At 43.8% G+C, this 21,022-nt stretch overlaps 1 long non-coding RNA gene across 1 annotated transcript; it reads left to right on the forward strand.

The window, feature by feature from the left end:
- Positions 1–153: 153 nt before the first annotated feature.
- Positions 154–14,869, forward strand: LOC129341852 (uncharacterized). Its single transcript, XR_008598176.1, has 3 exons — positions 154–228; positions 9,180–9,341; positions 14,442–14,869. It is a non-coding gene; the product is annotated as an uncharacterized LOC129341852 (long non-coding RNA).
- The last annotated feature ends 6,153 nt before the right edge of the window (positions 14,870–21,022 follow it).

Below are 21,022 nucleotides of genomic sequence, written 5' to 3' on the forward strand. Positions count from 1 at the left end.
AGAAAATAGCACTTCCCTGCTGTTGACCCCTAGCAATTGAGTGAATTGCTGTTGTTTGCTACTGGTTGCTGTTGCTCTTGGTTACAAGCCCCACCCCCTAGTGTCCTGGGACCTTGCTGGGCTAGGCAGGAAGGCACCTTTTGAAACAAAAGGCTCCTCCTCGCCAGAGGCAGAGCAGAAGCACCTGAGCTGAGGCAAGAGCACATGGCGGAGAGCTGAAGCTAGAAGGTAAGGGTTTGTTGCCTTTTGCCTTTCCTAGCTACTGTGTGAGAAGCTGAGGGTGAGTGGGTTCTGTGTAGCTTGCTAGAGAGTGGTTCTGGTTAAGTTCTGTGTGAGGCTGTTGGGGGCTGGGTGAATTGCTGTTGTTTGCTGCTGGTTGCTGTTGCTGTTGCTCTTGGTTACAAGCCCCGCCCCCTAGTGTCCTGGGGCCCTGCTGGGCTAGGCAGGAAGGCACCTTTTGAAACAAAAGGCTCCTCCTCGCCAGAGGTGTGAGCCGAAGGGCGAGAGCTAAAGGGCTCTTGCCCTGTGGCTCTTAGCCTGGGGATCTGCCTGGGGGACCTGAAACTCTGCTAGTATACTGGTTCTGCTAGTACTCTGGGTATATTTGGAAGGCAATCATGTCTACTGAATCCCCCTTTGCAGTCACCTGCATGGAGTGTGCCATGTTTGTTTTCCTCCCAGAAGGAGTACAAGGCTCCCAGAGTTCACTTGCCAGAAGTGTAAGCTGGTCAGAATTTTGGAAGAAAAGGTTCAGAGCCTGGAGGAGAGGATCACCACCCTTCAGGAGATCAAGGAGGGAGAGGATTTTATTGACAACAGCCTGGGGGCTCCGCACAGCCAAGAAGAGGAAAGTCAAGGAGGAGGAGAAAGAGTCGATCTCCCTTCTGAGCCTCGTCTCAGATCTACAGTACAAACCCGAAGGTGTCAACGAAGAAGATGCTCTGGTCCACTTGAGCTCAAGAATCGCTTTGAAGTGCTAGAGATGGTGACAGAGGTGACAGTGGAAGGAGAACCACAAAGATCTGGAAGAGGGAGTGCAGAAGACATGGGGCCACATGGAAGTGGAAAAAAACGGAAGGTGGTAGTCATCGGGGACTCCTTGCTCAGGGATATGGAACACCATGTCTCTGGGCCAGATCCCCTATTCTGAGAGATGTGTTGCTTGCTGGGAGCCAGAATTTAGGATATTACCGACTGGCTGCCAAAACTCATCAAGCCTGCTGATAAGTACCCGTTTGTGCTGATTCATGTGGGAACGAACGACACGGCTTCGAATACTGTTGCAAGAATTAAAGAGGATTATGAAGCCCTTGGAAGGCAGTTGAAGACATTGGGGGCTCAGGTGGTATTCTCTTCTATCCTTCCAGTCACAGGAAAAGGAGCACGCAGGGAGCGGACCATACTTGAGGTGAATCGCTGGCTGAGATGGTGGTGCCGGCAGGAGCGCTTTGGGTTCTGGGACCATGGGATTGGTTTTCTTAGAGAAGGTCTTCTAGGACATGACGGGCTTCACCTCTCAAGGGCAGGGAAGAAAACGTTTGGAACGAACCTGGAGAACTTCATCAGGGGAGCTTTAAACTGATGCCGCAAGGGGCAGGGGACGATCGACATGGTGACTTCAGTGATGAAGTGAACACAGTGGGGGCCCACCTGGGTAGGAAAGGTCAAACAAAGGTACAAGGCTACAAGTGACTATATACCAATGCCCAAAATATGGGCAATAAGAAAGAAGAGCTTGAGCTTCTATTGCAAACAGAGGGCTATGATATAGTAGGAATTACTGAGACTTGGTGGGATGATTCCCATGACTGGAATGTGCTAGTGGATGGGTATGAGTTGTTCAAGAAAAAACAGAAGTGTAGAAGAGGAGGGAGTGGCGTTGTATGTGAGGAGAGGGCTTGATTGTCAAGAAGTTATGGAGAATGGGGCGGACAGCCCGATGGAAAGTATATGGGTAGAAATAAGGGGAGGAAGGACAAAGGGTATTATTGTTGGAGTCTGCTACAGACCACCTGACCAGCAAGAAGAAATGGATGCTGCCCTCTTTGAACAGATTGGCAGAGTATCCAGACATCAGAACCTTGTAATTATGGGTGACTTCAACTTCCCCGATGTGTGCTGGGAGACAGGCTCAGCAAAGCGTCATGAATCACGCAATTTCTTGACCTGCCTGGCTGATAACTTCCTTTTTCAAAAGGTGGAGGAAGCTACAAGGGGTTCGGCCATACTAGACTTGATATTAACCAACAGGGAAGAATTGGTAGATGAGATGAAGGTGGTGGGGACCTTAGGGGGAAGTGACCATGTCCTTCTTGAATTCCAGTTGCTGTGGGGAGCCAAGAAAGTTTGTAGCCAGACTTGTAGGTTAGATTTTCGTAGGGCCAACTTTGATGAACTCAGCAGCTTGATGAGAGTCATTCCATGGGGGAGTGTGCTGGAAGGGAAGGGAGCGAGTGAAGGGTGGGTCATTCTCAAACACGAGCTTTTGCAAGCTCAAGCCCTCACTATTCCAGCAAGATGGAAACATGGTAAGGGCTCCAAGAAACCGATGTGGATGCACAGAGAGCTCCAGAATAAGCTAAGGGAGAAAAAGGAAATGTTCAGGAAATGGAGAGAAGGACAGACCTCTAAAGAGGAGTATATGAGGGTTACTAGGTACTGCAGATCAGCCATCAGAGAGGCCAAAGCTCAGTACGAGCTGGGTCTGGCCAGGAACTTCTACAGATATGTGAGAAGCAAACGCAAGGTAAAAGAGGCAATTGGACCGCTGTTGGGAGTAGATGGAGAAACTCTGATGCAGGACAGAGAAAAAGCAGACAGGCTTAATGACTTTTTTGCCTCTGTTTTCTCCCTGAAGAACTCAGGCACATCTAGAGATAGTAGAAAATGTGGCAGGACACCTGAGTGGCTAATTGACATTGACAGAGAGGTAGTGGAGAGGCATCTGGCTGCACTGGATGAATACAAATCCCCTGGGCCGGATGGGGTGCACCCAAGAGTGCTGAAAGAACTTTCCAGAGAACTTGCAGAACCCCTGTCCATCATCTTCAAGGCCTCCTGGAGGACTGGGGATGTGCCACAAGACTGGAGAAGAGCGAATGTTATCCCAATCTTTAAGAAAGGGAGGAAGGATGACCCGGGAAACTACAGGCCAGTCAGTCTGACTTCTGTTGCTGGGAAGATATTAGAACAGATTTTAAAGGGATCAATCTGTAAGCATCTGAAGGACCACTCAGTGATCCAGGGAAGTCAGCATGGTTTTGTTCCTAACAGGTCTTGCCAGACCAACCTGGTTTCCTTCTTTGATCAAGTGACCAGCTTACTGGATCGGGGGAACTCTGTTGACGTGATTTATCTGGATTTCAGTAAAGCTTTTGATAAGGTCCCCCATGACATTCTGATGGGCAAACTGGAAGACAGTGGAGTAGACTATAGGACAGTTCGGTGGATAGGGAACTGGTTGGAGGACCGCACTCAAAGAGTGGTGGTCAACGGTGTTTCATCAGATTGGAGGGAGGTGTCCAGTGGGGTGCCGCAGGGCTCGGTTTTGGGCCCGGTACTTTTCAATATTTTTATCAATGATCTGGATGAAGGAGTGGAAGGGCTGCTCATTAAATTTGCTGATGATACCAAATTGGGAGCGGTAGCAAACACCCAAGAAGATAGAATTAAAATTCAACAAGACCTGAATACTCTGGAGAAGTGGGCAGCTGTGAATAGGATGCAACTCAACAAAGACAAGTGCACAGTACATCTGGGCCACAAAAATGGGAAGCACAAATACTGGATGGGGGATACACTTCTGGGCAGTAGTATATGTGAAAGGGATCTTGGGGTAAGAGTGGACTGTAAACTGAGTATGAGCAGTCAGTGTGATGCGGTGGCAAAAAAGGCTAATTCAATCCTGGGTTGTATCAAAGGGGCCATAGCATCGAAATCGCAGGAGGTCATAGCCCCTCTCTATACTGCCTTGGTCAGGCCACACCTGGAGTATTGTGTGCAGTTCTGGAGGCCTCACTTTAAAAAGGATGTGGACAAAATCGAGAGGGTGCAGAGGAGAGTGACAAGAATGATCAGGGGTCCGGAGACTGAGCCCTACGAGGAAAGGCTGAGGGCCTTGGGAATGTTTAGTTTGGAGAAGAGGAGGTTGAGGGGGGACATGATTGCTCTCTTTAAATATTTGAAAGGCTGTCATTTGGAGGAGGGCAAAGAGCTGTTCCAGTTGGCAGCAGAGGGTAGGACGTGAAGCAATGGGCTAAAACTACATGCACAAAGGTACCGGCTGGATATTAGGAAAAACTTTTTCACGGTCAGAGTAGTTCAAAAGTGGAATCAGCTGCCTAGGGAGGTGGTGATCTCCCCTTCATTGGCAGTTTTCAAGAAGAGGATGGATGAATACTTGTCAGAGATGCTTTAGGCTGATCCTGCACTGGGCAGGGGGTTGGACTAGATGGTCTGTATGGCCCCTTCCAACTCTATGATTCTATGATTCTAATATTTAGTGTCATACTGCCTTGAAACATGGACGATCTATTAAGCTATCATGACATATTGGTAGTCCCCTGACCTTTATAAATTTATTGAGTTCTTTCTTAAAAGTCACCTAGGGTAATTGCCTTTTCTACATTCTGTGGCAATCAGTTCCACAAGTTAATTATTCATGATAATTAGAACCCCCCCCCCCTGTTCTACTGTCCCTATCAACTTCATTGGATATACCCAATCTCTTATATTCTATGCTCTATCTATATTTCTTTGCACCATGTATCATTTTATAAACCTCTGTCATTGTCTCCTGATCCCTTTTTTTAAAAATAAATTTTTATTCTCAGCAATCTAATAAACATATGTACAATAACAAAGTATAATTTAACAATGCATGTGATTAACATTATACCAGAACAGCATAAATATTCTCTTGTTCCCTTAAAGGAAATACAATTGCCTTATGTTCAAAATAATTAAAGTTTAAAAATACACCTGCGGCCTGATTTATCGGGATTGCTTTTTAAAACTCATCTGAAGATTTCAATGGACTAAAGATTGCAGTCTAATTTTGTTTTGTTTTTTTCTGCAGAACTTCCTAGTACTTTTCTAGTGATGCCTATATAGGTTGATCAGATGCAATAGAGAAAGAAAACTCTCATACAGTCCACATTTGTGCAGTAAAACAGTAGCAAGTAATGCTCTTTATACTGCAAGTGCTGCAGAAGAAGGAATAGCAGCCCCTGCAAAAAATTTGTTTCATAGAACAAATATGGTTGCCAATTTAGAGCTGGGAAATTCGTGGACATTTGGGGAAGGAGCCTGGGGAGGGGAGAGTTTGGGGAGGGGACGGACTCAACAGGGATGAGATGTCTACCTTCCAAAGGTGCCATTTTCTCCAGGAGAAGTTGGGTTGCCAAGTGACCAGTTTCCCCCGGATTATCTTTTTTATCAGACTCTTGGGGAAATGCAGTTAAAATATTGTACATATAAATGTTTGGTATTTTTGAGTGTGGGAGAGGAAGGGCTGCTGGTGTCCACCACAAGCTGGCAGCAGCAGCAGCAGGCCTTCTTGCATCAGCTCTGCCTCCACCCTGCTTCCAGGCAGCCCAGTTGCCAAATCCTGGGGGAGTGGCCTGCTAGCCCGCCCAGCCTCCACCTCCTCCCCTTGCTTCCAGCCCACCTGGGGAAGCAGCAGGCCCGCTCACCTGTCCAAGTGCTGGAGGAGCAAACTGCCGACCCAGCTTCCTCCTGCACTCCCTGGAAACTGTAGGTCCACACACCTGCTTGAGCACTGGCCTCCTCTTGCATGCCTGGGAAGTGACATCATCAAGCTGGAGTTGGGAGCATGCATGCAGAGGAGGAACAGTTGGGTGTCGGGGCCCCATTTGTTTTTGGGGGAACGCCATCTGGCAACCCTAAGAGAAAGTGATCTCTGTCACCCGAAGATCAGTTGTAATTCCTGGAGAACTACTGGCCCCACCTGGAGGTTGGCAACCCTAAGAACAAATGAGGCATCGACATTTTATCCTCTATTTCAGTGAAGGAAAAAGGAAGCCTTGCTTAAGTGTGGGTCTCTGACATTTCAATAACAAAAGGCCTCCTTACATTTTAAAATGCTTTTAAAAAACACTTTCTTTTCTTTGCCTATTTGCAGAATTCATAGGCTGAAGGTCACTCAATCTCACCGAACATCTAGATTTGAAAGAAATGTGGCTATTAATTTTAGCCACAAACTACCAGCTTCAGTGGCCCGTGCTTCTTATTGCTAAAGAAAAATTTACATAATTTTCACCCTGAAAGTTAGGTTTGGATGCAAAGGAGGGAAGTAATCCATTTTTAAACACTCCTGTGCATTTGAGGTCATATAACTGGCCCAAAAGGAATACTTAGAAATACAGAAAACATTTTACTTCTTACCAAAATGTATGCTATACTATGTATTTCCCATAGGATTAGAATGCGCCAGAAATTTCTGCTAGCAGAAAAAGGGAGCTATTTGTGCCAATATCCCTTCCTGTTGCAGACCAACTTCTTCCTGAGGATCCCTTCTGCCTTAGGAGCAGCACTTTGTGGGGTCATTTTGGACTTCAGGAGAAGAGAGGAAGTCCCAATCTGCCAACAAAACCTTCCGTCAACAGAGATCTTCCATGTCATCCAATCTGTTGTCACATTTCATTTTCTTAAGCTGTAACTTAACCAGGACCTATTTGAACCTATTAACAGATTTCAACGGTCCTTTTTTAACAGGGTAAGGCAGGACTTGCCTCCCCAGGGGTAAGGCATGGTGAGGGGGAGCAGAGCAGACTCATTCGAACCCCTGGCTCAGCTGAGCATGCAGTGAGCCAGGGCTTGGCTGGGACAGCTGCCCTCGTGCTCCACAGCCTGGCTGCGGAGCACAAGAGTGGCTGAGCGCACAGCAAACTGGGGCTCAGATGAGGTGGCTCCTGTGCTCCACAGCCTGGCTGCGGAACACAAGAGCAGCTGTCCCAGCCAAGCCCCAAAAGCCCAAAACTGCTTTGAAGCAGGTCTGAAAGGAATTGTAAGAGGCCAAAATCGAAACTGCTAGGAAGTGTGAAAGGATCGGTGCCAAGCTGAAGCCGCTGTGACTGCTCAAAAACGGCGCTTTATACTGTGAGTGTGAAAAATACCTAGGATTGATATTGCAAATTAGAGTATCAGGAAGCTAGCTATATTACTTACTATATTAGCTTGATAGAGCACGTGTGCAAAATGCAGAAAATTAGCATCTGCAGTGCAAAAAAAAATCCAATATCCTAATTCCATCCCGGGGTCTATTGTTATGCATTTGCAAATAAACTCAGTTTCAGAAACCTTGTGTTGCAGACCAGCACAGCTATCTACCTGAAACTATCTTGACTTTAGTAGCCATTGAAAAGTTTACTTGACTGGTTTGGCAGGCTCAAAAGATTGATGCTTTTGCAGCCACCATGTTAAGTGACAGGAGACAGTGCTGACGATGAACCTCACCATGGTGATCCCACAGAAAATCTCCAATCAACTTCCCAGTTTTTAAAAAAAGCAAAGGAAAGGCAGTGATAGGTAGACTAGCTCACCTGACCTTTTCCTTCCTTTGCACTCAACAGAGCAGAAAATGTGAAGGGCTGTTATAGTATTAAGTTATTTACCGTGCAATGTGTGCCCAGGCAAAGGAATGAGCTCATCAGCATTTGGAGTAATGCGGAGACAATGGTGCACAGACCAATGAGTTCACAACAACACTTTTTTCAGCTCACAAAAAACCCTCCAAAATTTTTCAGCTTGCAGGAGCAATTGGGATAAAAGGGATAAAGCCTTTTCTTCCAAGCATCCAAAACCAAGGAGCGCCCCACCCCCCGCCACTGATTTTTCATATAGCTCTCATGTGTTGCAACATCTCTAAAAAAAAAAGCCAGTTTAGACATCACACATTGAAAATGGCCTTGCTGACGGCAGCAAAAGTAATATTTGTAGAAAAACGGAAGGCAGAAAGGTGTCCATATTTGAATGAATGGAAGAACAAATCATACGAATATGGCAAAACTAACATCTTATATACGTAATAGATCCATTGTAGAATTACAAGAAAAATTGAAAGTATTTTTGACTATTTAGTTAGAAATCAAGAATAAATATGAAAAAATTAAGCTTAAATTAGAATAGAAAGCAAAGAGATCTGCAAATATATAATATGTTTGTAATAAAACCACTATTAGATATGAAGATAGATGGTAAAGATAGAATAGAGATATTTACATTGAAGTGAAAAATTAAGAATATACAAGGCAAGTTCTATATTGATATGCAAGCCATATGATTTGAATGATTTTAGTATATATTTATTTTTTGTTTTGTATGATTTAGATGATGATATTTATGTTTTATGCAGATAAATGTAGTAGTAGATTATAGTAGATGTATGATTTAGGTGACTGTATGATCATATTTTTGAGCTTATTAACTGAAATATTTTTTTAAATGGCCTTGCCAGAGAATTCCAGATGCAGTGAAAGCAGGCAACCCTACCTGAGTGCAATGTAACTGCTGTCAATTTTTCCCAATCTGGTCATGTTGTCCTCTGCATTGAATTCTCTTACTGGCTCACACTATTTGTGACATATAAAGTGATTCCGCACACGTTGGATAATGCACTTCCAATCCTCTTTATAGATCATTTGGAATGGATCTTTTTCTGTGTGGAACAAAAAAATCCATTTCAAACAATTGATAAAGTGCATTGAAAGTGCATTATTCAACGTGTGCAAAATTAGCCATAGTGTCACAAGTAGGACTAATGGATGGCCATATTCCCAGATATAAAATATTGGAAAATTTAGTAAACAGGTTAACATGAGGATCTGAATTCCATTCGCTTTCATTTATTTATTTGGAAATTTTATATGCTACCTTTCCAGAAACTGGTCCAGTCAGTTGACAACATAAGGAAAACAAAACCACTGAAGTTGTAACAATCAACTTGTAACTTGTAACAATCAACACAAGTAAAACTAACCAATTCCAAATAACTTTATTGCCATCTCATCTGACAGTAGCATTACTTGTTTCCATAACAGTGAAAGTTCTGGGAAGCTGTGAACAGATCTTTCTAGTTGCAGTGCCAGGCACCTGTTCCACACCACAAGGTCATTCTCTGATCCTTCTTGCCTTTGATTTTTTTTTGCCTTCCATTTCAGACAGACTTCTCCCTGCTACCAAATGATATGAGCCATGGCTCAGAGAGCTTTTCATGGATCCCATCTGGCTTCTCCAGGCAGTGAGAGTGGGGCAAGTCCTCTGCCTCAAGGGATGCTGCTATCTACACATGTAACTACCTTATACCAAATCATACCATCAAGGTGAGTATTGTCTACTCAGACTTGCAGCAGCTCTCCAGGGACTCAAGCAGATGTCTTTCACATCACCTACTACTTGAGCCTTTTAACCGGAGATGCAGGGAATTGAGCCTGGGACCTTGTTCAGGAGCCCGTAGAAGTGGATGCCTTGATTCAAATTGTTTCATGGTGGGTGAGGGCAGGGATCCTTTGGTGAACAGGCAGGATAAGGTTCTCTGAAATTTTGGTGTCATTTTCTTGAAAAACAGCTACTCCACCCCCGCCCCGCCCCGCCCCGCCCCGCCCCAAGAAAGAGTTTCCTATAGAGAATAACAGACCCACACAATTTTGGAGTTCTGGAAAAAAATCAAAAATCCAAAATAGTATTGGGGACTCAAATAATCTGGAATATCGGTACAGATACCCTTTCTGAATCTGGGAAATTCTTGATTTTTTTCAAGTACACACCCCTAGTGATGTTACTTCTGGTTGATACTCTAGGATTTCCATCTGATTTCTATAGTAAAGACCACAGAGATATGAGAAACTTCCTAGAGCACCGCTATGAAAGCCATTTTTTCTCCTGCTCCTGTATTTCTTGAGGGCAGGGGATGGGTGTTGAGAGTAGAAATTTATCCACTGAGGGTGGGCAAATGGCAAACCTACAGTGAAGATAACAGTTTGGCTTACTCTTCAGAGTATTTAGTATAATGATTAGCAGCTTGCTTTAAAGGTAGATAAAGCAAACAACCCTTACCTAAACAGTTTAGAAAATACTTGTATAGATTTGGTCTTGTTGAAACTCCAGGCAAGACCTTGGCCCTTTTCACGCTACTTACCTGCTCCCGGAACACTGCGAAATATCACGCAAAAAACGCGGAAGATAGCGTCTTCTCACGAGAGTTTTGCACGACATCGCGCAAAACTCTCACAGGAAGACGCTATCGTCCGCATTTTTTGCGCGATATTTTGTAACGTTCCAGGAGCAGGTAAGTAGTGTGAAAAGGGCCCTTTTCACTATCCTAGCTGGTTCTTATGTTTTCCACCACAACAATTCATGAAAAATGGAACAGAAAACAGTCTGCTACTGGTAAACAAGAGTCATTAGATTGTATAGAAGTTCGCTCTTCATTCCTGGTCACTAGTCAGACGTGTTACTTTTTCTTTGACCTACTGCTAGTGAAGGGCAGGCTGTAGAATCTCTCTCCTATCTCCCAGCAATTAGGGAATCACAGCACAAGATGCCCTTGAGACAAGCCTTGTCTGATATCTTCACTTACATTTCTACCAAACAATTCAGAAAGCTCTTGAATCACTTCATGCAAGGAGAAGGCAGCTCTGTCTCCTCTTACTAAATCAGAACAGATAGCATTTCCGTTTGGTTATGCTCCCTGATCTGCAGTCTGGAGCATAGGTTATATGAACATTGCTATGCTAAGAAGGGGCAAAAGAGGACACGTGCCTTTGGCTGGAAGAGAACAAATGCTCAGTATCAGATGAGCCGCCTGCAAAAGGGCTAGGGCCTGCTGCCTGGCTGCAGAGATCAAAACAAAACCAGTATTGATACACAGCAGAGGGAAACATGAATCATCTGGGTGACAATTAAGAGTTAGATTAGGAGCTGTGCGCAGGAGCACAAGAAAAGGCTTAAACAAGGCCCAAAGTCATGAGACCTATTAGTATGCAAGGCATCACTCATCATTCTTTTCCTTTGCCTGATGCAAAAAGGAAAGGGAAAGCTACGATGGAGAATGATGGTTTTTAAAAAGCCGCATGGAAAAAGAGGCCTAGAATGCATATCACTAAGAATACATCTCTCCTGTATTCATCTTCCAGCAACCTATATGAACAAAATAAACTGTAAGACCAGAAGGAAAGCCAAAGGGTTGTATTATGCAGGAGCTTCTGAGCATCAGGATACTCTGCAAAGACCTCTCAGGAAATTCCTGCCAAGCAGCCCTTGTGGGATTCAGTTTCATGCAAAGCAGCCAGGCCTGGAGAGTCAGACAAGGGGCAAATCCACACGCCCTTGGTGTGTCCCGGTGTTACGCTAAATGTTCGCTAAACACCCGGAAGTATGGCATCTTTCTAGCAAGATTTCAGAAATCGTGCTAGAAAGACGATATACTTTCGGGAGTTTAGCAAACATTTAGTGCAACGCCGGGACGCTCCGAGTGTGTGTGGATTTGCCCTATCAACATGCCGACAGGCAAATTCAGCCAGCCCATACATATTGGAGTTATACACCGTCGTACCATAAGCCGTCATATTCAAAATGATTTTGTTACTTATTTAAATGCCCTAACCTGGATAGTCCAGCCAAGCCCAGTTCAGATCTTGGAAGCTAAGCAGGATTGGCCTTGGTAACTTAATTGGATGGGAGATCTCCAATGAAGACTGGGATTGCTGAGGCAGGGAATGGCAAATCACCTCTGTTAGTCTCTTGTTTTGAAAAAAAAAAACAGCAGGGGTAGCCATAAGTCACCTATATGACTGGATGCACTTTCCACCACCACCACCAATTATTTAAATGATTGACATGTTTATTTCAAAGCAGCTAGGTCTGATACAAGCTCTGCTCATGACCTGAGTTCGATCCGAGGTTGGTAAAATGAGTACACAGTTTCCTGGGAGTAAAGTGTAGATGACTGGGGAAGGCAATGGCAAACCACCCCATAACAAAAGTCTGCCAAGAAAACATTGTGATGCGACGTCCCGCCATGGGTCAGTAATGACTTGGTGCTTGCACAGGGAACTACCTTTACCTTTAGGTCTGATACAACAGGATGCCCAAGGCAAATTGCAATTGTTGTGTCATTATCGTCTGCATGGAGGGCTAGGCAAATTTGTCCATTCCCCATCAGTTGACTTTGAGAGGTTGCCTTGCCTTAGTTAGCTGGTCTTGTGACTCATCCCCTGCTAGCTTAAACAATTGTTAAGTATGTCTAGAATATTTAGTTGAGATTCAGTGTGGCATAATGGCTGAAGTGCTGGGCTACAACTAGGGAGACCCCATTTCAAATCTCTATTCAGCCATGAAGGTTACTGGGTGATTTTGGCCCAGTCTCTTGATATTGGTTGTGCCCAATAAAATTTAGGCTGTTTTAGGGCAGTAGTATGCAAAAAAGTGTGTAACAAAAATCTGAGGAGTTCTAGAACACGTGATTCTGAAATTAAACGTTTGTCTAGAACATAGGGGGCAGCAGCAGGAGGGAAGAATGATGGACACTATCCTGAATTCCTTTGGAGGAAGAGTGAGATTAAAAAAGTACTAAATAATGATATAATCACAATTTCGCTCACTTTTCAATTGCCGAGGCAGGCAAGAACAAAGTGATAAATCAATTATCTAAATAACATTTAAACAGTCAGCAAGATAAATACACACTGGCAGGTTAAATCGTAACAAAATGCAGTGCTCAAAATAATACGGACCAAAAACTTTTCTGAAAAGAAAGGCCTGTAAAACCCTCCTGACAAAAACAAGCACATGAATCTGGCTTGCTTCTAACGGAAAAGAATTCCAGAGAATGATTGCTGAAAAAATCACTGTTGCCTATAGATATTAATTCTACTGTTGATACTCGCAGCACCCACAAAAAGGTCTCATTACTAGACCCCAAGATACAAGATCAGTAACAGATGTGGTCACAGGGACCTTGTAAACACCTATTTGGGAGTAATATGTAGTTCTGCCTTCAACTGGTATGTTCCATTCTCTTTAGTTTTACCCAAGTTCAATTGGATCATTCATTTTCTCAGGGGAGGGGGGATTTGTCTTCCTCTGTAAAATGTCACTATTTGCACTGAAAACATCTTTTGATGTTGCTTGGGCTGGCCAGAGACAGGGGGGAAAGAATGGGTGTTGCTGCCTGACAGCAGGTGGGCTAGATTAGACGTTCTTTTGGCCTTTTCCACTTCTAGGACTCTATAGAGAAAATCAGATTTATTCTTGAAGAGGAGGAAGGGTGTGTGAAAAAAGTAAGTGCTGGCATCAGTTCAGGCTAACTATTTAGAAGGCTAGGTTCTTTCAGTACACTTTGTATCCTAATTCCCTCCAGGAAAAGGGAGGGGGACCTGGTCTCCTAGGCACCAGCTCCAGCTTTTGGGGGGCAGAGAAAGGGACGGCCAGGAGCAGAGGACAAAGCTTTCGGTTGTTGGTCTGAGTTCCTTTCTGGCCCAAGTTTAAAAGGCTGCAGTGTAAAGGAACATCAGCATTTGTGATTCACAAGGCTACATCAAGGACCTGGCAAAGGGAATAATCGGTTGCAGGACAAAGGCAGCAGAGACAGCGGACCCCTTCCAGCTTAGATAGTGGCGCTTCTGGTTTGGCACGGCCCAAGTACAACTCAGCAGAGACCTTTAGGATGGCTCTCTCCTTAGAGATGCACCTAGATACGTCTGCCAGTCCCTGCCATCACTGAAGTGAACGTAGCCAAGGGTGCCTAATCTTCTGAATCTGAATTAACCACTTTTAAGACATTTCTTCCAGAGGAACAGATCTGTGTAGTCTGGAGATCGGTTGTAACTTTAGGAGAACTCCAGGCCCCATCTTCAGCTTGATGACCCTCGTACTGTATTGAGAAAAGGCCTACACATGCATGCAAAAATGTAGATCCAAATTGATCACAAATAGGTTACAAATTGGGCCCAGGTCCCATAACAACAACTTTTGATTTATATACCGCCCTTCAGGACAAATTAACGCCCACTCAGAGCAGTTTACAAAGTATGCTAGTATCATCCCCACAACAATCGCCCTGTGAGGTGAGTGGGGCTGAGAGAGCTCCTCGAAGCTGTGACTGACCCAAGGTCACCCAGCTGGCTTCAAGGGCGGGGGGAGGAAAGATTAACTGTTAGGAAATTCCCCCAGATCACACTCTCCTCTCTTTGGGGGAATACAGACCACCTTGAGTGTGAGGAGATAAGACAAGATATAAATGTTTTAAATAAAACAAAATAAGATTCTTATGTGTAGACCAGTCTTCCCTCTCTCCTACACCCTTTAAATGGCTCAATTATTCAGGGCAATAGACATGCCCAGTGTATATCAGACTGCTTTGGGGAGAGCTCTTCTTTTTAATTTATTTTAATTTATTTTATTTTATTTTCCTGCATGTCTAGGGAGTCCCCTGAGATACGGTGACCTTGTCTGCATGTGGGCTGCAGCTGCTGACTTTGTGACAGCCACTCAGACATGACGTCTCCTACCAGAAAGAACGAGCTGGAGGACTGCCAGAAAATACATGATTTGGAAATTTCACACACACACAAATTTCCCCCTCCAAGCACTCAGATATGTTCGCTTTCCCCTCTATTATGCATCTTTTAACTAATCCTCAGCTGCTCACTATAGTCCTGCTTTCTAGCAGGTACTCGGGCATCACCAGGCCATGGAAGGAGGAGTCTTTTTCTTTCTTAAGTTAGAAAGCCATATTTTTATGCATACCTGGGGAGTCCTCTGAATATTAAGTGATTCCTCTCTAGTATGTGACAAGACTGGTTTTATTGCCTTTGCGATTGGCACATGGGGTCTACCGCTTTACTATTAGATACAGGGGAAATAATAATGAAAATATGCACAGAAGAGGAGGTGTACCTTCATGTAGATAACTTGAAGCACATATCCAAAATATGAACCAAATTCCCTAAGATGCTAAAAGAGACTAAGAAGTGAAAAAGTCATACTTCTGCTACCAAAAAGGCACCATTTTAAGATGGGGCAGGAGAGCAAACATTTTAGTAGATCCATTCTTGAGTACTTTCAACTTTATTAAAAACAATTAAGTCATTTTAAATGCATCCTTTTCACATAACTTACAATAATATAGTAATTTCATCAACAAAGGACACGTTCATCCTTATTTTCAAAATTATTTCCACCTTTCTCAAACCAAGCTCCTGTAGAGGCCGTTTAATTCTTTATACCAACAGTCACTCACCATGTAAAAACAGAGACTTAAATGATCCCGAGATCACAAGGAAGGACCAATGCTCAGAACTGCCTTCCATAAAATTCAGAGGCAAGTGTAGCAGGGCCCATCTTTGGGATTTGCTCTTACTTCATTTGTACCAAAAGATTTTCTCTGCCTTGACTTCCAAACTGGAACAACGGGGGGGGGGGGGGGGTCCACAGAATATATTGTACCTGTCCTGTTTCCAAGTTGTCACTTTGCTCACTACATTCTGCCTCAAATCTGCTTTTACTGCAATCCTTGTGGAAAGTGCATTCACATGCCAAGTGCATTTGCATGCCATCCGGAAGAAATGATGAATATTTTCCTGCCTTGCAAAGGTCACACCCACATTGACACAATTTGCCCACCATCAGCCCCTCATGGTGCCATTTCCCTGCCATTTTTTCCTAGTGTACCACTGGAGAGCTTTTAAAAAAGAAAATTGGGAATCGTTATAGCACTATAATGATCTGGAGCCACTTACTTTACATGTTAATAGAACTGTTATAGTGCTATAGCATATGCAAATAGTGTGTGTGTGTGGGGGGGTAAGCAACCTGACAACCATGCCCCCACAGTCAATACTGACTATCTGGAGAACACATTGGAAAGTGTGCAGAAAACTTCCATGTGTGGAACCTCTGCTTTCAATGTGCATGCTTCTGCATTCATAACAACGATCAAAGCAACAAAGAGTATGCTGACTGTGGAAGTAGTTTAAGTTCTCTGCATTTGATGGCAGGACTGGTGTCACCAGAACTTGAGATGAAGCAGTTGCCGGGGCCTGTAGCTTCTGGTGGGGCCCACTGCTGCCAACTACTCACACATCTTCTCTCATGCCTGCACTCGCACCCTTCCACTGCCTGCTTGTGAGTGCTTTGTCACATCTGCTCCCAGCTTTATATGCTGCCTAACATTGCTGGAGAAGGGCATGTGGGTGGTGCACAAAGCACCAGTATTCCTGGTGGCCATAGCAGTGGCAGTCCTGGCTGCACCCACCACCCAGCACCATTGGTAGTGTAAGCAGCTGTGACTGAACAGGGTGGGAGATCCTTCCAAGCGGGCAGAGAAAGGACACCTGCAAAAAAATTTAAAATCTGTAGCTAGGGAGGGAGCAGTTCAGAAGGTGTAGCCTATGGGTCAAAAGACTTAATATGTGTCATATGAAAAGTACTTTTGTCTATCCCAAATCAGCCCATCAACTGCATTGCACGCCCTGAATTCTAATTTTACTGAAGAGGAGAAAAGTTCTTTCTCCACTCTCTCTCCTCCGTGCATAATGTTATCATCTAATTAAGAGGTGAATCAAAGCCCTACAGTTCTTAGGTCACTGAAACCAGAATTCTGCTTTACACTTCCCTCAAGAAATATTCCATGTACAAGGAGTCAGATGATGGCACATATCTTTCTCCCAAATCTGAGCACGATGGATGGCCATCCCAAAGGTGAATGGCCCTATTCACAAAGCAGACATTTCCTTGCATATGCCTTTACTGCTGGACCGAAGAGTCCTAATGTTGAGTGGCAACCGTAACACAGAGGCATACTCATTCATGACCTCATGGGAACAAATGAAAAGGGTAGCACCTTGAATTACACAAGTAGCAAATTGCCAGGCATTACCTAGGCAACAGTCAGCCCTGGAAGGGTATTGGAAGCCAGTATGTATCAGAGCACAATTGCAGAATATGAAGTCGTGGGTCCACTGCATACACAACCCAGAATTTTTATTGTTAAAACTACTTGGGGGGAGGGATTGAAATCAGCAACACATCTGTGAATGTGCAAAGGAATTAGTAAGAAAAAGTTGTGTTCATGAATTAATTCACATTTTTAGTTCAAATTTATAAGCAGCAACTCTGGACCTTTCCCCACACTGCTCGGTTTACCTTGTATAGAATACTTTTAGTTAGCAAAATACTTTATGGTTTGTATGATCTCTTATCCTTACCATATCCCCAGGATGTAGGTTTCTATTATTACTCTACTGCTACCAAGAAGTGAAGCTTCAAGACATGATACAAAATGAATCCATGTTAAATGCGGCATTTGAACCCAGATTTTGTAGTTTCAAGTTCAACTTGCTGGTCTCTGCATATCAGATATTATGCACAAATCAGATTTATTCTCTCCAGCATAATTAGAGTTGCCAGCTCCAGGTTGGGAAATTCCTGGAGATTTTGGGATGTGGAGCCTGGGGAGGATGGGGTTTGGGGAGGGGAGGGACCTCAGCTGGGTATAATGCCAGAGAGTCCACCTTCCAAAGAAGCCATTTTCTCCAGGGGAACTGATCTCCAGGGGAACAGGTTGCCTCTGCCCCCGCCACCTCTCACCTGGCTGGCAGGGGAGGGGGGGAATGTGTGGAAACGTGGTGTTGGGGGTGAAGCTGTAATTCTGGGAAAGCTCCAGCCACCACCTGGAGGTTGGCTACCCTCCTGGTGCTTGAGGGTAGTGTTGTGCGGTACAGAGCACAAACTGCACTGAATCAACCTGTACTTTAATTTCCAGTGCAAGGCAGTTAAATGCCAGCACTGTGTTAGTTTTACAAAATCCCTACCGAAATCACACTTCCATGTAGGAATTAACATAAAAATTGCATCCAAAATACAACATGTGTTGATTGTAAGTAACATATGCACACAAAGAAGTCACAACAGATTGCAGTTTGCTAGCACAGGCAAATGGAACACAAGACACACGCTTGTATGACCCTTCCGGACCAAACTACTTGCAGATCTCTCATTAATTCCAATTCAGAAGCACCATCCATGTAGGAATTTGGTAACATATCAAGTGAACCTCTGTGTTGGCTACAGAGTTCACATAAAAGGTGGCACTAAGGGAGGCAGCAGGAATCCTGCCTGTTCTGGGAAGAGAAACACTTCTTCAGTTGGCTGCGTGCAGCTGAAAAACCAGGGACATGGTGTTCCGAGTAAGCTTGCTGCACAACAGAAAGAAATTCAGCAGCCATTACCACTGTACAGCCTTAAGTAGCAAGAAAAAAAATTAGTAAACTGCCAAGAAGGACACTTCAATGCAATGAAGGCAGGGGAAGCAAATGTAGCTAAAGCCATCCTGGGCCTCCGTGTTGGTTCACATGATACAAGTCCATTTCTTAAAAACGTATATCCCATCAATTAATGTAAGTTTTCTTGGTGGCTGCTTTAAACAGTGTATGCTAAAATTACATGGGAAATTTATTCTTCATAATTAGGTAGACAATTGCTCGGGGAAAATTGTTTATTTACATTATTTGTGGTCCATCTTTCTCTCTGAGACTCAAGGTGGATTGCATGGTATAAGTCAATACAATCAACAGCAGGAACATTCAATAAATAATGCAATGATACACAAATGCAAATTTGCAGAATCTGAAAACAAGCAGAAACTTGATACAGAGCTGAAACTCAGCATAAGTCATTCTAAACCTGACATATTAAACAATGCAAGAACTACCCAGTACGATCATACTTAAAGCAACAAACAGTACCTAATAGTAAAGTCAATAGTCCCTGTCTCATTACCAATGCATCTCTTTGAAACCACTTCCTTACAGCACAGCCCTCTTATCTGAGTAAAAAAAAACACCTTAAAATGCAAAATAGGTCTTACCTTTGCTCTTAGAAAACATATTTTTATGCTTAAAACATCACAAAATCTGTCAGCTTCTTCACTGCGTTATATGGCGTGTTCAACCCAAATTGTATAATCTTCCCTACTTCAAAACTCTTTCACATTCACATCTAAGTCAAGTTAGTAACAGGTAAATCCAATTCCATTGCTTTCAATAGGATACAGGTCCCTAAAACAATGGTGCTTGTGAATTCAGTTTAAGGTGCTAGAAATACATAACTTTTTTGTAATCCTCACAACAGCCCTGTAAGGCAGGATGGTATATTGCACAGAGAGGGAGAGAGAGAGAGAGAGAGAATATCACATAAATATTCCATATATTGCAACTGGGAGAGGAGCAAATGGGAGAGCAAGGATGGCGCCTAAAGTGAGAGAGAATGGCTTGTCTAAAGTTAATAACAGCAGTGAGATATGAACTGGGGACTTTGATTCATAATAGACTCTTTCTGTCACTACAACGCAACAGCACCACACAGATAATATTCTTTAGGAACTGGATTTATTTAAAACGTGCATGCATGCACATACAAACACACAAACAGCAGAACTTCCATGAAAGTTATTTGCTTTCAGATCCTTCAAAACGTATTTCTTAATTAAACCAGGAGCCAAAATTTAAGATGGGCATTCAAAACATGGCTGTCTCGTGACATTTTGTACAAACTTAACCATATTTCCAGCCAATCACCATAGAATGACAGGTCTTTCAGGCAACATGTCTTTGTATAAACATGCTTAAATCCAATTGCTTTAAGAACTTGTACAACTCTCCCAGTTGCTCAAAAGATTTAAAATGTTCATCCAGCCCTTCTCCCTTAACTTCAGAGGCACAGGTCACTCATCCCTCCAATAAGAGTTCCTTAATTAATTCCTCCTCGAGGAAAGAAATTCCTCCCCATGTCAGAGCCCTGCTTCATGAGGGGGAACAGCAGGTGTTCAGAGCTCCCTCAGAAATGATCCTCACCTCTTTGCCTACGAGCAGAGCAACACACACAGGCAGACTTCCAGCGTCTGAACCAAACATCATCTTCTCCCATAAAGAGTTTCTGTGAAACCTCACCCCTCTCCCATCTCAAATGCTTTATAACAAGTGTCATTTTCCTACCTGTGTAGATTATAAAAAGGCAAGCTAACTGCACGAAACCTGGAGCACTGAGAACTCTGGACAAGACTTGCCTTCCTCTCTTCATTTTGGGTTTAGTTCTCCATCCCTCTCACACACAATTAGCATGATTTGTCCACTCCGGGCACGTCCCTTAGTACCGCTTGGAGTTGTTCTGCCACCACTGAACCCTGCCAAGTTCTTTTTCAATAGACAGAGCTCTGTGTGTTGTTTTGGGCTGTTGTTTTCTCTTTTCTTCCCTCTTGGTCAGACCTGATGTTTTCTGGATTCAAGAGCCCTACATCCTCTGTTTCGAAGGATTAGCTAACCATCCTTGAAGGGAAAAAAATAAAATAAAATGACAACAAACAATATTCCCAAAGTTTCCACCAACTTCGTAGCAAAGCTCCTTGGAACAAAAATTCCAAATCACTTTCTGTAGCCTCTCCCACAGTACCAAGGGAGGTTTTTGACACCTGCCACATAGTACCCACAGCATTTTGAATGCCTCAGCAGGCGGGCAAGGGGAGTTGTGGGAGCCATTTGCATTTCCCGGCCTTGAAAAGAGTTGTGGCACTTTTGTCTTTTGCAAACCTTCCTGGGCTTTTTCTGGCTTCTAGCTTATGGCAAAATTGTTCCAGGCAAGTAGCCATAACAACTTGAAAATGGATCTCTGCACAGGATGTCATATTTACAGACAGCAGAGATAGGGTTGCCAGGTCCAGGTTGGGAAATTCCTAGAGATTTTGGGGGTGGAGCCTAGAGAGGGCAGGGTTTGGGGAGGGGCCTCAGTGGGGTATAATGCCATAGAGTTCACTCTTCAGAGCAGCAATTTTCTCCAGGGGAACTGGTCTCTGTGGCCTGGAGATCAGTTATAATTCCGGAAGATCTCTAACTACCACCTGGAGACTGGCAACCCTAAGCAGAGACAGCAATCGTCTATAACAGGAGTCACACTCCCACCAAAAGGGTTTTTTTTTATACCAACAGCATATACTGCTTATGTCTTGAAC

This window comes from Eublepharis macularius, chromosome 14 (genome assembly GCF_028583425.1).
Source record: "Eublepharis macularius isolate TG4126 chromosome 14, MPM_Emac_v1.0, whole genome shotgun sequence".
Taxonomy (NCBI): domain Eukaryota; kingdom Metazoa; phylum Chordata; class Lepidosauria; order Squamata; family Eublepharidae; genus Eublepharis; species Eublepharis macularius.